The sequence below is a fragment of the Trachurus trachurus genome (assembly GCF_905171665.1).
Source record: "Trachurus trachurus genome assembly, chromosome: 18".
In the NCBI taxonomy this organism is placed as follows: Eukaryota; Metazoa; Chordata; class Actinopteri; order Carangiformes; family Carangidae; genus Trachurus; species Trachurus trachurus.
In genome coordinates, this window is record NC_139909.1 from 23,946,532 (window position 1) to 23,963,120 (window position 16,589).

The window sequence follows — 16,589 nt, forward strand, 5'->3', positions numbered from 1 at the left end:
AGGATAAACTGGCTGTCACGACACAATTATGACAATATAATGAAGATATTCTGTGAACTCAAGTAAAGTGGTAGCATTTTGAGTTGTCATTAACATATCATGAAGGATAAACTGGCTGTCACGACACAATTATGACAATATAATGAAGATATTCTGTGAACTCAAGTAAAGTGGTAGCATTTTGAGTTGTCATTAACATATCATGAAGGATAAACTGACTGTCACGACACAATTATGACAATATAATGAAGATATTCTGTGAACTCAAGTAAAGTGGTAGCATTTTGAGTTGTCATTAACATATCATGAAGGATAAACTGACTGTCACGACACAATTATGACAATATAATGAAGATATTCTGTGAACTCAAGTAAAGTGGTAGCATTTTGAGTTGTCATTAACATATCATGAAGGATAAACTGACTGTCACGACACAATTATGACAATATAATGAAGATATTCTGTGAACTCAAGTAAAGTGGTAGCATTTTGAGTTGTCATTAACATATCCTGAACTGACTGTAGGCCTGTAACGAGAACACATTTTGCTGGACGATATTGTCCCACAAATTATTGCAGATAAACAATATTATTGTCAACATTATTTTGAAACCAAATTAACCACTAATGTAATAATAATAATCCATAACATTACAATGCAAGTACACCCTTTCAAATGCAATAAACTTTTATTTCTCGTGAGTATTTTTTTTACCACTTTTAAATATTCTAACAAACAAAACACAATGTGAAGCTCTCCTGTCCAATACACACCTGAAACTCCACTTTACATTCAAACAAACTAATGTGACTGCCAGTTGTTAGATTTAATCAAATTTATCTCCTATTTAACCGGAAGGCGGTAAACCTCTCAAAACCTGCCGATAAATTACTCGTTTTCTCTCCCTGGATGATGAAGAGGTTGACCGGAGCTCAGCAGACCGGCAGCTGCTAACGTTAGCACATTAGCTCTGCACTTCTCCAAAAACGTCGGAGGAAATCTCCTGACAGCCGGTATCTGGATAGACTGACCACAGACTGGGGATCTTCACTGTGACTTTCTCACATGAAAAAATATTAAAACTTTGAAAAGTAATGTAATAACAGCACTGCAGCGAGAATTAAAACAGCATTTAGCTGCTTAGCTTTAGCCAGCTTTACCACTACCACTGCCGGTTGCCGCGAAATGCATTCTGGGAAACAAAGATCCTCCATGACTGACGAGAGGATTCACTTCGTTCATTCCGCTGTGGCACAAACGGCCCAGGTGCTGAGACGGATGCACAGAGGGAAGCCTCTTGTCATCCAGCCTGTTTGGAGGCCAGCGATGAGGAAAACAAACATGTGCGCATGCACATGGCAATATATCGAAGTCAGGGGCGGTGTTAAGCTCAGCTGGTAGAGCACCCGCCCCATGTGTTGAGACCAGGTTGAGGCCCCGTCCAGACGAACCCGTTTTTTTCGAATCCGGATAAATACTTTATCGGATTGGCCTCGCGTCCACACGGATCCGGCGTTTTCAGGGGGTGAAAACGGTATTTTTTGAAAACGGGTCCCAGAGTGGGAAAATTTGAAAACGCCGCCCCAGCGTATCCGTCTGGACGGCCAATACGGATTTTTTCAGAAACGATGATGTCATGCCCCCCGCCGCTCTACCTGTAACCTGAGACACACACACACACACACACACACACACACACACACCGCTGCAGCAGTTGCTGCACACTGACAGTCTATGCACGTAACGTAACAACAACAACGGCCGACTAACGTCACGTCGCTCAGACGCTGCGGCTGAATCACGGCTGTTTAATCATCACTGATCATCATATTTACTCTGACACGACTCCCTGTCAACATTTAATCCATGTTTGAGTTTGAATACAGCGGGGGACTTCTTCTTCTATTGAATTACAGCGGGGACCCCGTCTTCTTCAGCTGTTTTAAGTGTTTATGTGTGGCAGGCAGCGCTGCAGCGACACACACACTCCACACACACGCCTGCAGTATGTAGGTAGGCTACTACAGCGTTTTGGGTCGTTTTCACTGGATCAGTGTGGACGCAGATATTTCTGAAAACGATGCCGTGTTTACGGAGATTTTTTTCAAAACGATTAAGAAAAAGATCGGATTCAGTGAAGCCGCGTTTTCGTGTGGATGGGGCCTGAGACTACAGTCCTCACTGCAGGCGGCCCCAGTTCGAATCCCTGCGTGTCATTCCCCCGCTCTCTGCCTCCCATTTCCTCTCTCTCAACTGTCCTATCAAATAAAGGCATGAAAAGCCAAAAAATATATACTTAAAAAATTAAAATAATATATATATATATATATATATATATATATATATATATATATATATATATATATATATATATATATATATATATATATATATATCGAAGTCGGCAAAAATATAGAGTTTATTTTCATTTATCCTAACCATATCCTGTCAAACATCAATGACCAAGTGCTAGAATTGGTCTGTAACCTTGCACATCTAATTATAATAATCATTATGTCCACTTGCCATAAAAAACAAAAATAGGTGCATATTCTGTTAATGTCAAGTTGTCATGACAAAGACATTTTCTGGTAATGTCACTTTGATTAATGTCAGGTTGTCATAAGAAGGACATCCCAAACAAATTTAATGTCAAGTTGTCATGACAAAGACAACTTCTGGTAATGTCACTTTGATTAATGTCAAGTTGTCATAATCAAGACAACCCAAACAATGTCAAGTTGTCATTACAAAAACCGAATGACACTTAATGACAACAGTCATAAACGATTATGACATTTGACATAATGTTTACGACACATTCATGACTGAGTTATGACACTGTTGTGACAGTGTTATGTCAAGCTTATGAATACCTATTCAAGTAAAGTGTTACCCAGTTGGGTAAATCTTGACCATAGTAGACATTTTAAAATCACAAAAAATGTTCTGGGGGGGATGCCCCCAGACCCCCCTACAAGGGTTTAGCTACTAACCTTTTTCACCCCCTCTGGGTTTGCAATGCATCTTCAGGTACAGTATATGCACCCCTAACCCCTCATATGATGTGGCTCTTTGCATTACGACAGTAACAAATTTGGGCTCTAAGACCCTGGTTGGCCGCCCCGGCCCCGAGTTGGACAGGTCTGAAGGTAGAGGCCTGACAAAGTGCAATCCGGTTCTCCAGGTTGGGGTTGGACACATAGTCAACAACCCAATTCAATGAAGTTACTATAAGCACGGAGAAAAAGAAGTGCTGGAGTATGATGATGTGTTCACATGATGCCCCCTTCACATTTCTGACTGCCCCCTCATATATGCCGGCCTAGAACCGGCCCTGGTTGTCACACTCTAAATGTAGTATTCCCCTCAGAAATGTTGTTGAGTATAATGTTAACCAACATAAAATGGAAATACTCGAGAAAAGTTCTTCATATTGTATTTAACTGAGCATCAAGACGAGGGATTCCACTGTATTATTCCGTGTTGCTGAAAAGTACCGCACCTTGTAAATGACAATGCAAAATTTCCAGCCTCTTCTTTTATACTGCTGCATGGAGGCATGTTAAGTTTCATTTCCCAGAGAGGACATGGTGTTCCAGGAAAACAAAACTTAACTGTGATCAGATCATCAGGAAATATCACTAGTTCAACTCCAACCAGGACACTCCTGCATGTCTGCTCCCCAATGTCCTACCCCTTAAAAAATATATTTAAAAAAAACGAAAATACTGGATCACAACTTTTTTATTATAACTTCGATTTTTCAGAATGTTACAGATGACTGATACACATACAAGACTTTATTCTTTCAGGGGAATAATCTACGATATGAGTACAAGTAACCATTACAACTTAAGTTTGCTTCTGAAGTACATTACATTATATACGGTCACATACTTCATCTGTGGCTCAGAATGCAAGTAAGAGATAAGAAGGGGCAAGGGTCATTACAGGAGGACTTTGGAGGAGTGCCTGCAACAGCACAACACTTGAGTTGTAAAGACCATCTCTGGCCAGAGCAAGGACGGCGGGAGTGGCCGAGAATCTGTTGACCTGGAATCGACCAAGGAACTTTAGACTTTATTATTAGTAGACTCCAGGTCCATTTCAAAAGAAGCAAACAACCAAGCACAGATAAAAAGCCAGTCATACCATAACCACATTGCTCACTGGTATCACAGTACTGAGGCCAGAATTAGATAACACCATTATGACAGTATTATGTGAGCTATTCAGTCAGGAAAGAAATTACTTCTGAACAGAGCATGAAACGACTCAACTTGTACATTACAAAACAACTCACTTGCACTGAACCATTTTGTTTTCTTAATAATTAGGCAACCTTAGGTCTGAGGAAGCTTGCCTTTTTAAACTTAACCCACAAAGGGGCAGTATAAAGAGGGGCACAGTAGGCTCTGAAGAGATTCACTTACTGTAGTTTCAACAATATCAAAACACTAGAAAAGTTTCCTTGCCACCACAGCTGCTTGTGTATATAAGGTGTTGTCTATAGATGATCATTCATCATTATCATCATCATTATCAGACATTTCATCTGTCTTAAAACAAACTCGTAACAAATACAGTAAATTAATGCCATCATAAGGTCCTTGCAGGTTGATGGCGAACTGGCGAACTCTATTACTCACCCCAAATGATGTAGAAACTGCATTTCCCCATTTGATTTCCATGCTGTGATTCATACCAGTAGACCAGTTGAGCCTCCTTTGTAGTACAGCCGCCCTCTGTTTATCTTGTCACCTTGTCATTTTGTGTGCACTGCCTCCAGTGTGTTTGCCTCCATGTACCTTGTTTGTTTTGCACTTCTGATTGGAGACCCCTTTTGTGTTTCCTTTTTTGAGCCGTTGACCAAGTGTTTGGATTGCATCTGCTTTGCCTAGTTAGTCCATATGATGTCAAAAACTTTAGCTCAAGCAAATAGAATAAAATGCTGCTGCTGCTGCGTTAATTTAATTCAAGTTTCATTATTTTGATTTGTGTACTGTATGTTGTAAACGAGTTGGCCTAATTGTTGGACTAGCACACACAAGAACATAGCCTACACACCTTCATACATGCACATTCCCTCAGCTTGTAAAGTTGCACTTGTCTTGTTTTTACATTCTTGGTTGAATTCAGAAACCCAAGACTTGAGATATGAGATATATAAGAAAATTTTAAACAAAGGTATTAAAAAAAAAAAGAAGATTATTATTATTATTTTATTTTATTTTTTATTTTTTTAAGTAAAGTTATTATACACTGTATGCTGTATGCTCTGATCTGGGAAAAATTAAAGACATTCATAGCCAGACTGCTGATTGTGTTTCTTTATTAAGACAGTTATTAGGAGAGTATAGACATGTTGACAATATCACTCGCTGAATTTCGCTAAATGGCTCTTTTATTTTATCTATTTAAAAACAGATAACTTACTGACGAATAAAAATTATCCAGAATAGCCCCAAACCTAATGTATACTGTAAAGCTCACATCAAAGTATAAAAGTTAACATAAACACTTCTAACATAAAGCGTCTGAAAAATGTAAAATGATAAACATCAATAAAGCAGGTAAAGGCATATATATTATTTATCATAAAATGTAAAATGTGGTCCTGATGACTGTAGTTTGCAATAGTTAAATGGAAAAAGGCATAAGAGTGTGTCTGCTATCTCTCATAGCTTGTCATTTTGCATACACCTATATGTTAAAATCAAAATATCCCCCCAAAAAGAAAGAGGAAGGTCACACTGACAATGTTCACTCAAAATGAGGAAAAGAAGAAAAGAAGATGTTATACAATTATTGGTATTTTCTTAAGTTGCAAATGGTAATAAAATCCTTGATTAAACTGGCTGAACTCACAACATAAGGTATTACTATGACGAAGTGTCAGCCAAAGTTCTCAACTCAAGTTAAATGACTCTTTCAGACTGGCCTCTATGCCTGCTCTAATGCTCTAATATTCCTCCAACTTGAAGGAATTTCAGCAGGCTTATATGCTTAGGCAAACTTGTTGAATTTTGCCATCACATATTTCCAGTGGTCTGAGGCCTCAAAGCTTCCATCTGGAGCAATTCTCCACTCTGGGAAAATGTCTCTGTAATTCTTGTGGGGATGATATTTAGAATCCATAGCCTCACAACAAAAACTGTCTTCACTGACCACGAGAGAGGAGCATATTTCAGTGTTGAGTTTTCGTGACCGAACAAAGCGGTATCCACTCAGACCATGTGGCCGATGAAGGGAGGCCCAGTGGGCTTTTCCCCCTGCCTCACAGGGCACTCTGCAGGGTGGACACTGTTTTTCACATCCAATCACTCTGGTAAAAAGCTCATTCTGAGTCTTCATATGAAGATGTTTCCGTTTCTGCTGAATGTTGAACTTCTTCATACTGACATACATGTAGGCTTGAACATTTGTGACAGTCAGTACACCCTCTATTGGACTCTACAGCCAGTATACACAATGTAAAGCAACCATGCAAGGACTTCACAGAGTAATGACCCCTATTAGAAACAGATAGGCTAACATGTAAGTAAGTAAGTACTTTATTTGTATAGCACCCTTCTCAGTACGAATACACAGAGTGCTTCACATCATAGATAAAACCATCATACACTACATCACAATATGCAATAAAATAAAGAAAGTACTGTGCATATTACATAGTAATAGTACAGGTAACAACATATGAGAACATCAAGTGGCACTTGATCGACCCGAGGGGGTCGAGGCAAAAACAGTGTTAAATGAGAGGAGAGTCACATCCCACTGTATCTAGCACCCAAAAGCCCTTTTAAACAGAAAAGTCTTCAGTTGACCTTGAACATGTGAACTAGAACTGTAGATATGTAGACAAACATTTATATTAATTATATCAATTGGCTGTGATACCACATTTTGGTTTGCTTTTACTGTATACTAGCTACTTTGTGAAGAGATGAAGCAATACATATAAATATTTAAAATTAAAAAAATTAAAAAGTAAGATTGCATATCACTTGACAAACTATTTTTCTGACACTTTGTTACTTTGGTTATCTTTCAATGATACACTGACAATTCTTTTACACAAAATCACAAGAAATTTGGACTTCATTTAATTGAGCCTGTTTCTTACACATACATGGATACCTAAAGCTATTTAAAATACATTACATGGATTACAGGTTAGACTGTCTCTTGAATACTCCTATATTGACTGGATGAAATACAATACACTACACTTTAGTTTGTGTGCCCTGTCATATAAAAAAACAAACAAAAGAATTAGAGCATGATGAATAATGGTGGTGGGGATTAATTAAGTAATTCATATTCGTATTTGTATATGTATTTGTATTTGTATTCATAACTCATAATGAAGAGATAGTGGACTTCTGTAACCACGCAACCTGTTGTCTCTCACATAATAATAATAATAATAAATTTTATTTGTAACGCGCTTTTCCAAGTGCTCAAAGACACATGCTGTTAAATGAACTTCTGATACTCGCCTCTGCCTCCTCACGTGTGATAACTTTCCAGGGGTCAGGAATATCAGCAGGTTCTGCTTTGTAAGCATTTGCAAACTCACTGTTGAACTTTGTCAGTATATATTTCCAGTAGTCTGATTATTCATAGCTTTCATCAGAAACAATTTTCCAGTCTGGGTAAATTTCCTGATAGCGCTTGTACAGGTGCCATTCATTCTTTGTAGCTTCACAGCTAAAAGTGTTGTCACTGCACACGGACGAGGAGCATATGTCAATGGTCAGTTTGCCTGTCTCGTCCCATCTGGAATTACCCAGACCCTCTGGTCGATGCAGTGAAACAAAGTGTTCAGTATGGTCGCTTCCTCCTGCCTCACAGGGCACTTTGCAGAATGGACACTGTTTACCACATCCAATCAGTTTGTTTAAAAGCTCATTCTGAGGCTTCACATGGAGATGTTTCAGTTTTATCTCCATGTCTGTTTGTTTAAACTTTTCGGTAAGAGCGTCTTTCATGTCTTTAACAGACTTTGTTAGCCAATGTGCAAACAGTTCCTGGTCTGCATTGTTCAATATCATGAAAGCACCAAGAGCATCCTGGGAAATGACCAGTTTCTCTCCAAGTTCTATACAGATATCTCCAATAAATGTCTTCAAGTTGTCACTCCTTTTCTTTTTGGCCTTGTTGATAGCCTCATTTATGCTGTTGACACTTGACTGAAGATGCAGATTCTGAAACTCGGACATCTTAGAACCATTTTTGAAATGATTCGTTATTTGGTTGCCTATCCACTCCTTTACGTGTTTCTTATATGAGTCAATGTAGCTCAAATAATTTTGAAACTCATCCTTTGAAAGCAAATCCAGTAAAACTGCACATTGAAAAGACATCCTTGTGCTGAACTGCTGTAGTGTCAGCATCTCGTCAACAATGTTAAGACCCAGGGAACGACTGACAAAGTCCTGGACTGCAGGCTTCAAGCACTGGTTGGTGAATTCTACTGCCTTCTTCTGGCACTGGTCTCGTTCATGGAACACATCCTTAAAATCAACACGATACTTTTCTTTGTTTTGATTCAGACATCTGTAAGTGTCGTTTTCACGAAGGAAATCTTCATGCATCTTCTGAAACTTTCTGGTTGCAATTCCACAGATGTGCTGTTTCAGAGAAACTTCAAACTCAATGCCTGTATTTATTCCCTTACTGTTTTGCAGCCTCTTATCAATCATACACAGGATCTGCTCCACGTAGGTGTCATGGTAATTGCTTTTTCTGTCTGTTATTTCTGCTACAAAGTCTGTACAATCATCTATAATGCTGTCAGCCAGGTTTTGTGCCCTCATTACGTGGTTTTGCCGAATGAAGAACTTTCTCATTTTGTTTTTAAAATTGTACCAGGTTCCCTCTCCTGTATATGTGAAAGGTGTTTCACTGCAATCCTTCAGGCTTTTTTCACTTAACAATTTAGAGGCATGACTCCCCTTGTTTGACAGATTTAACCTCAGGTAGTAGGATATTCTCGTGAAGACATCTGTTTGCTCTTGTTCAGAAACAGACAGCTTCTTTACTATTTCACTCCACATCTTATCAAATTCTTTGTCCAGCTCTGGATCAGTCATCTGGACATTCTTCTCCCTACATTGATCAATCAGTGCACACACTGCCTTTTCAATTTCTCTTGTGTGATTTTCCTTGATTCTATCAAGTTCTTTCATTCCTTTTTTGATTTCTGCTGCTACTGTGAGCTGATGAGAGACAGAGTTATCCATTCCTTTTTTAAGGGTCTTTGCACTGTTTACAAATTCCTCTTTGTATCTTTCTACTAGATAGACATGACCTTCTTTTTGCTTGAAGTACTGGGTCAGATTTTCAAGAAGCTTTGTCTCCTGCTCAGACAACTGTGTGGAGGCTTCAGTTTTCAAAGACATGACAAGATCTTTCATGTCAGTTATTTCAGATTTTGAAGCAACTGTACCGAAATTCGAAATCCTTGTTTCAGCATTTCTCACCCACTCGTACATGTGTTTTTTGAATTCCTATTCCCATTTGTTGAATTCTGTGTTCAGCCTCATGTAAGCATCAGCCACTAGACTGTTTCTGAAACTGAAGATGAAGTTTTCATGCTTCACTGCAGTCCACAGACTGGACATCCACTCTGTGAACTCTGACATATCATTAGCTGATGAATCACAACGCCCCAGTAGTTGGATGACGTTTTTCTTGAGCTCATACACAGCTTCGCTGTACCCTGCATTGACTGGTGCCATTGGTGGGTTTCCATTCCAGAGTCCAGGAATGTACCAGTTCCCAGTGTCTGGATTGTATTCCATCACATCAGTGAAACTCTTGTACTCCTCTTTCTTTTCCATCTTGGCTGCTGCCTGTGTCATCTCATTTAACTGTTCTAAGAGCAGTTTCTGATGAACAAACTGACATTTAGGCTTTTTGCCCACCTCTTTCATCCTGAGAAAAGCATGCACCACGATCTGCAAGATGTCCTTCATTTCTGTTGAGTTCTCCATTGCTATATTGATGATGGTGACATCACTCAGCCCCACAACAAGTGTTGCAAGCTCATTGTCATGTTCATGGCTGTCATCCAACTGTGCAAGCTCTGGTGACTTTAAGCCCTCAGTGTCAATGATCACCATGAAGTCACAGTTGAGAACTCTTTTCATGTCTTCATTGATTCTGATAAGCAACATAAAAGCACCTCGAGTACATCGTCCACTGCTGACTGCAAACTGCACACCAAACATGGTGTTGAGGAGAGTGGACTTTCCTGTGCTCTGAACTCCAAGAACTGTGACGACCAGGATCTTGTTCTTTGGAGACACCAAGGCATTGAGCTCAGAGAGAACGTCACTCACCCATCTGAGAGGTGTTCAGTTCCCAGTGAGCTGTTGGAAAGTTCTCTGTCAATGTCTTTGATCTCATCTTTGTTCTCAGAATTCTTGCATTTTTCTTTGTACTGGTCTCTGAGTTCAGACAGTTTTTCTCGAGACAGGTTATCGAGATTCATTCGCATCCATTTCAGAAAATAATATTTTTCTGTCCCTGTGCTTGATACTGCATTGATGAAGCAAGTCATTGCATTTGACATGTCATAAGAGTTCTGTTCAGCTCGAAGCTTTTCTTTCTTTTTCTGGAGATCACTTTTGTATGTTTCTATGTTTTCAGACCCAGCTTTTCGGAGCCTATATTGTTCCTTCTCCAAGTTTGTCAGTTCCTTCCATATTTCCCCTTGCCGGGGAAGCTGAAGTCGTTTGTAGTGAAGGATGTTTTGAATTTCTTCAGGTCTGGCATCTGCATTTTTCTTGGCAGTCTGACATTCTGGACAGTCTTCATCAACCAAGATTCCCAGTTCACGGGCGATGTCAGCCATTTGCTCTATGCACATCTTCCTCTCTGTTTTCTCAACTACATCCTTCACTGTTTTCCTCAGATTTTTGACAAACTCTGCATCATTTCTCTGCTTAGTCTTAATAAGGATGTTGTTGGTAGTCAAGCCCAGTTTAGTTGCAACTTTTTTAACAGCATTTATACTGAAGTGCCTGCTTTGATGGTTACCCACCAAGAAGATCTGAGCCTTGTGGTGTTGGTTTGTAAGCAGTTTACACTCAGAGTCCAAATTGTCAAAGAACACAAAAACTGCTGCAGATGTCAGACATAAAAAAGAAAACTGCACTTCAAATGAAGCAATGTCTCCATGAAGGTTGGCTACAGCTACTGGCTCACTGAAAATATCAATGTTTTTGTTTCCACATGGAAGGTACCAAGTTATTTCAGTCAGTCCATCAGATATTCTTCTTGGACTGTCACCACACTCCATGTCACGGTGAACAAAGGTGTCATGGTACTGCTGAGAATTGCTCAGAAGCTTGTTCAGAATTTCTGACTTGGACAAGGAGCACTCCCCCAGTCTCACAAAGGTTATCATTGGGAGTTTAGAGAGAACAATCCTCTCCTCAAAGAAACCATTGGATTGTGAAAGTGACTCTGGTCTGTACTTTTTAACAATATCTCTCAAAGCCCAAAGCATGAGGGTGCACTGTCTTTTGTCACAATTAGGAAGCAGCAGAGGCACTGAAAACTGACACATAGACATTTTGAGTGCCAATTCCTGCTGGACAAAACCATCAGAACACAGAAAAATAGCAGTGATTATGTCGAGGGGATTCAGCATGTCAACTGAATTTGGACTTTTAAGAAGATTATCAAAATCCATACTTGTATTTCCTGCTACATCATCACAGTCCGATTCACTCTCTGGTGTACACTTAACATTCCTGGCTGTCACATTAACCATCATTAGTTTTTTAGAATATACCATGGAAGATCTGAGTGATTCTTGGCAGGTTCATCAGAAATGGTCTTCTCATCAATCTGAAGTATTTTGCTCAGTGACAGCTTCTCTGTGTAGTGCTGCATCAACCCCAGGTCCTCCAAGAAGTTCTGCAGCTGTGTCTCTGTGAATATCAAGATACTTGTTACTCTTGTAGGCAATCATTATGTGCTCTAAAACTCTAGAATAATTGACACGTAGAAGACATTCATAAGTACAGTATGTGGATATGTCAGTTAGTGTACAAATTTACTGTCAGGCAACTTGATGAACATCTAGTATTTGTCATTTCAATTGTTTACATAACTTCTGAATGCCAATCATGTTTGTGTCTGACTTTGATTCTCATTATGTCAGTTTTCTCATTATGTCAGTTTACAGTTTTATTTTGATAGTCTCGTCTCTGTGTTTACTTCCTGTTCCCCGTGTGATTACCTGTCCCCACCCTTATGTGTTTCACCTATGTCTCGTTATCCCTTCCCTCCTGTGTGTATGTAACCAGTGCTCCCCCGTGTGTTTGTGCCAGATTGTCTTGTCTCATAAGGCTGTCTTTACACTGCAAGGTTCAAGTGTCCCAATTCCAATTTTTCCCCTTAAGTGGCACAGATCGAATCTGTAACATGAACGTGTAAATGGGACAAATATGCATGGAATCGGATATTGTCAGATCAGTTTCTGACCCCCCGTCATATGTGGAAATAAATCAGATACAAATTGGATATCTGCCAATCAGTGGCGTAGTCAGAAAAAAGACATTGGGTGTGCAACTGCAAAGACTGGGTGTGCCAAATTTATTTTCAACAAACTGAGCGTTACACCTCCATAAATATTCAAAAGAATTCCAACATTATATGTTGTGTGCATTCTCATCAGTAATTACAAACCATGAGTTATTCGCTCTCAACAAGCCATAGGCCTTTAACTAGCATCAGACACAGACTGCACATAATAACTTGGGTTTAACAGTCGCATCATGGCAAGCCTGTATGATCATACTTATCTTCTAATCTATATGCAATGCTGAGTAAAAAAAAACTGCTTAGTAACTGCTCTTATAGTCAACATACAACAGGTCTAAACATTCACACATACACTATATTACCAAAAGTATTCGCTCACCCATTCAAATGATCAGAATCAGATGTCCTAATCACTTGGCCTGGCCCCAGGTGTATAAATTCCCTTAGTTCCAGTGAAAGGAACTTTGAATGCTTCAGGTTACCAAAACATTTTGGACGATTCCATGCTCCCAACCTTGTGGGAACAGTTTGGAGCGGGCCCCTTCCTCTTCCAACATGACTGTGCACCAGTGCACAAAGCAAGGTCCATAAAGACGTGGTTGACAGAGTCTGGTGTGGATGAACTTGACTGGCCTGCACAGAGTCCTGACCTGAACCCGATTGAACACCTTTGGGATGAATTAGAGCGGAGACTGAGAGCCAGGCCTTCTCGACCAACATCAGTGTGTGACCTCACCAATGCGCTTTTGGAAGAATGGTCAAAAATTCCTATAAACACTCTCCTCAACCTTGTGGACAGTCTTCCCAGAAGAGTTGAAGCTGTAATAGCTGCAAAAGGTGGACCGACATCATATTGAATTCTATGAGTTAGGAATGGGATGGCACTTCAGTTCATAGAATGAGTAAAGGCAGGTGAGCGAATACTTTTGGTAATATAGTGTATGACGTGCTCAAGTAAATCAATAACAAAGTCATAAAAAAAACACATGTACTTTTGCGTCTGGTTAGCGCACGCACAATGGTGATCTACTAAGAGTAACACGCTAAATGACAACACGCACAAACCGCAGTATTTAAATGAGGGTTTTGCGCGTAACCGTTTCCGCCATGGAGAGTGTGGACAGAGAGCTGCATGGATACAAACACAGAATAAAAAAATGATCCGACGCATTAATAGAGAGAGGGACAAATAAACACATTGTGGAGCTGCAGCAGAAGAAACGTGGGGGATTATCTATGAGAAAGTTAAAATGTGGTTGGTAGAACAAGAAGAGAAGAGATGAAATGAAGAGAAGATGGGGAGATATAGGCCTATGCGGCAAAGAACAAAAGAAGATTTTAGTTGATAATAAAACCTCAGCAAACGAGGGAGAGCTGCTCTGATCAGTGTTGAGCAGCAGCTGAGCAGGTAACTGGGAGACCTGCTGTCATTCATTGAGCTGGAGCTGCGCGCTATGGCACAGAGCTCAGGTGGGACACTCAGGCCACACTCGGATCTAAACGCGCTGACCAGATGGATCACGGACGGAGTGAAGGCAGCGGTGACATCTCTCAGCCCCGGTCCCAGAGCTGAGCAGCCAGGTACTGGAGAGGGAGGAGAGGAGAGGAGCGCACCGGACGAGAGAGATGCGGCGTGCGTAACGCCGCTTAAATGACTTTGATCGCATGATCAACAAAGCTATTTAACCATCTGAACACAACTACTGGGCTCATCATTCATCACATATGATTATGTAACAGCTTGGCCTGATGGTTTTATATCGCAAAGCAGAAGAGGACAGCGATAACGCACTGCGCAGCTCTCAATTTAAAGGGCAAGACGGCGTGGCTTGGCCTTGAACTCGTTAATTATTCCATTAGTTCAGTTTCTCCGCGAGCCGGTGCAGGTGTCGCAACGCATCACCTGACGGCAATTTTTTTACAAATTTATTGACTGATCGATGACATGTTAGTAGCTATAGACTATAATTAAAACAAAAAATGCATCAAATTTTTGGGTGTGCCAGCTTCCTCTGTGGGTGGCACTGGCACACCCGTGGCTACGCCATTGCTGCCAATGTGTCTGTAGTCTAAACAGAAAGATCAAGCCGTATTCCTAAAGATTCTAAGAGTCCTCTCAGAGAGCTCCTAAAGCCTGCCACACACATAAAGATAATCGGGCTGATTTTGCCCCGATTTTCCCCCTTCCGACCACGGACAGACATCGCCCGATTATCTTAAGCTCTTAAGATTATCTTATAAGATTCTAAGTACTGTACACATTAGCTCCATTAGCTAACGTTACTGTTGGTCATGAATGTTATGATGAATACAGTCAAGAGTAACATTAACAGTTAATGTACTGGTGCAGCCTACAGTTGTGAAACAGTATGGTAATAGCATTGATTTTGTAAAATTGAAGATTTTTAAATGGTTAAAATATTTACTCAATAGTTAAAGAAAAAAATATGTATAATTTGTAATTGATTAATATGCTTAAAAATCACAAGTTATGGTTTAAAAGGCTAATGATTTATGATGTGAAAGGTAAAACCGGGATTAAGTATTCCATGATGAGAAAAACTGTACCGTTCAAAGTTATTAATTTTTTCACTTTGTGTTACAGTGATGCATTTATGTGATGAAGTTGATGATACAATATATAATTATGTTTCTACACAGGTGAGGTTTTTGAGATGCCATGAAAGTGGTACCTGACGAGGGAGATGGCACGCCACCCATGACCCTGATCTCTGCCTTGACCCAAGGAGCTGGATCAAGATCAAGATCACCTTTTATGGAGGAGCCCATCCATTCTCCATTACTGAGTGTCACACTCCGGTGTGATAGTAGTATCACAACGATCTTTCAACTTGACTCTTCTAACTTAGAAAGTACATTTTGTCAAATGAAACTGACCTGACTGACTATTTTAGACCTAGAAGGACCAGACAGATGGATCAAAACTAAATGAAACAGTTTATAACAGAAGGAACAAAACTGAACTTTAATGTAAATAACAAAAGCCAGTAGAAATCCGTTATTTTATGATGTCAGGGACACTTCAGTTAGTTTTGTCTTTGTATTACTGTACTTTCAGATGATGTTATCTCGTGAAACAAACTGTGTTCTAACTTACTGGTTCTACTTAGACAGTAGTTACAGCTGTAGTAGAAGGTACTGGGTAACTCCAAGACAACTACAATGTAGTTGCAAGACAATTACAGTGTAGTTGCACACTAAGGAGGGAATAACAAAGAATACTTTATAATACAGCCCGCTACCTTGTAGGTACTGGGTAACTCCGGGACAACTACATTGTGGTTGCAGGACAATTACAGTGTATTTGCACTCTAAGGAGGGAATAACAAAGAATACCTTATAATACAGCCCGCTACCTTGTAGTTACTGGGTAACTCCAGGACAACTACATTGTAGTTGCAGGACAATTACAGTGTATTTGCACTCTAAGGAGGGAATAACAAAGAATACTTTATAATACAGCCCGCTACCTTGTAGTTACTGGGTAACTCTAAGACAAGTACAGTTTAGGTGCATGACAACTACTGTGTACAGATGTAGCCACCTAGAAGTTCCCCCTGGTCCCTGGTGGGACCTCTGTGGCACCGTGATGGGTCCGTGGCGGGTCCGTGACGGGCTCCCGCTTGGCCCGTGGCGATAATGTAATCCCCCGCGATGACGTAGCGAACGCAGCCACGACTGTTAACGCCCCTCTGCAGCCCATGTGAAAATCAGCTGCAGTGTCTCATTTGTCCACGGGGAGGAGCAGTGATTCTGACCCGAGTTAATCTGTCAATCACTTTTCCTCCTCCTTTCTTTTTTCCCTCAGATGAATTGCTATAATTGCCTCCAAAACAGGCGATCTATAAGTAGCTTCAAAGATAAATAAACACCGACAGAGCACAAATAAAAATGTATATCACTCGCAGTTTACCTGTCTACAGATTTTGCATTCTACTAAATGTTTGCCTTGTGGTGGTTTTAATGTTAACACTGAAGCATACGGTGCGCAAATAAACC

The 16,589-nt window shown here is 40.1% G+C and overlaps 1 pseudogene across 1 annotated transcript; it reads right to left on the minus strand.

Moving 5' to 3' along the window:
- Nucleotides 1–7,481: 7,481 nt before the first annotated feature.
- LOC311002004 (up-regulator of cell proliferation-like) lies at nucleotides 7,482–11,950 on the minus strand (annotated as a pseudogene). Its single transcript has one exon. The product of its transcript is annotated as an up-regulator of cell proliferation-like (transcript).
- Between the last annotated feature and the right edge of the window lie 4,639 nt (nucleotides 11,951–16,589).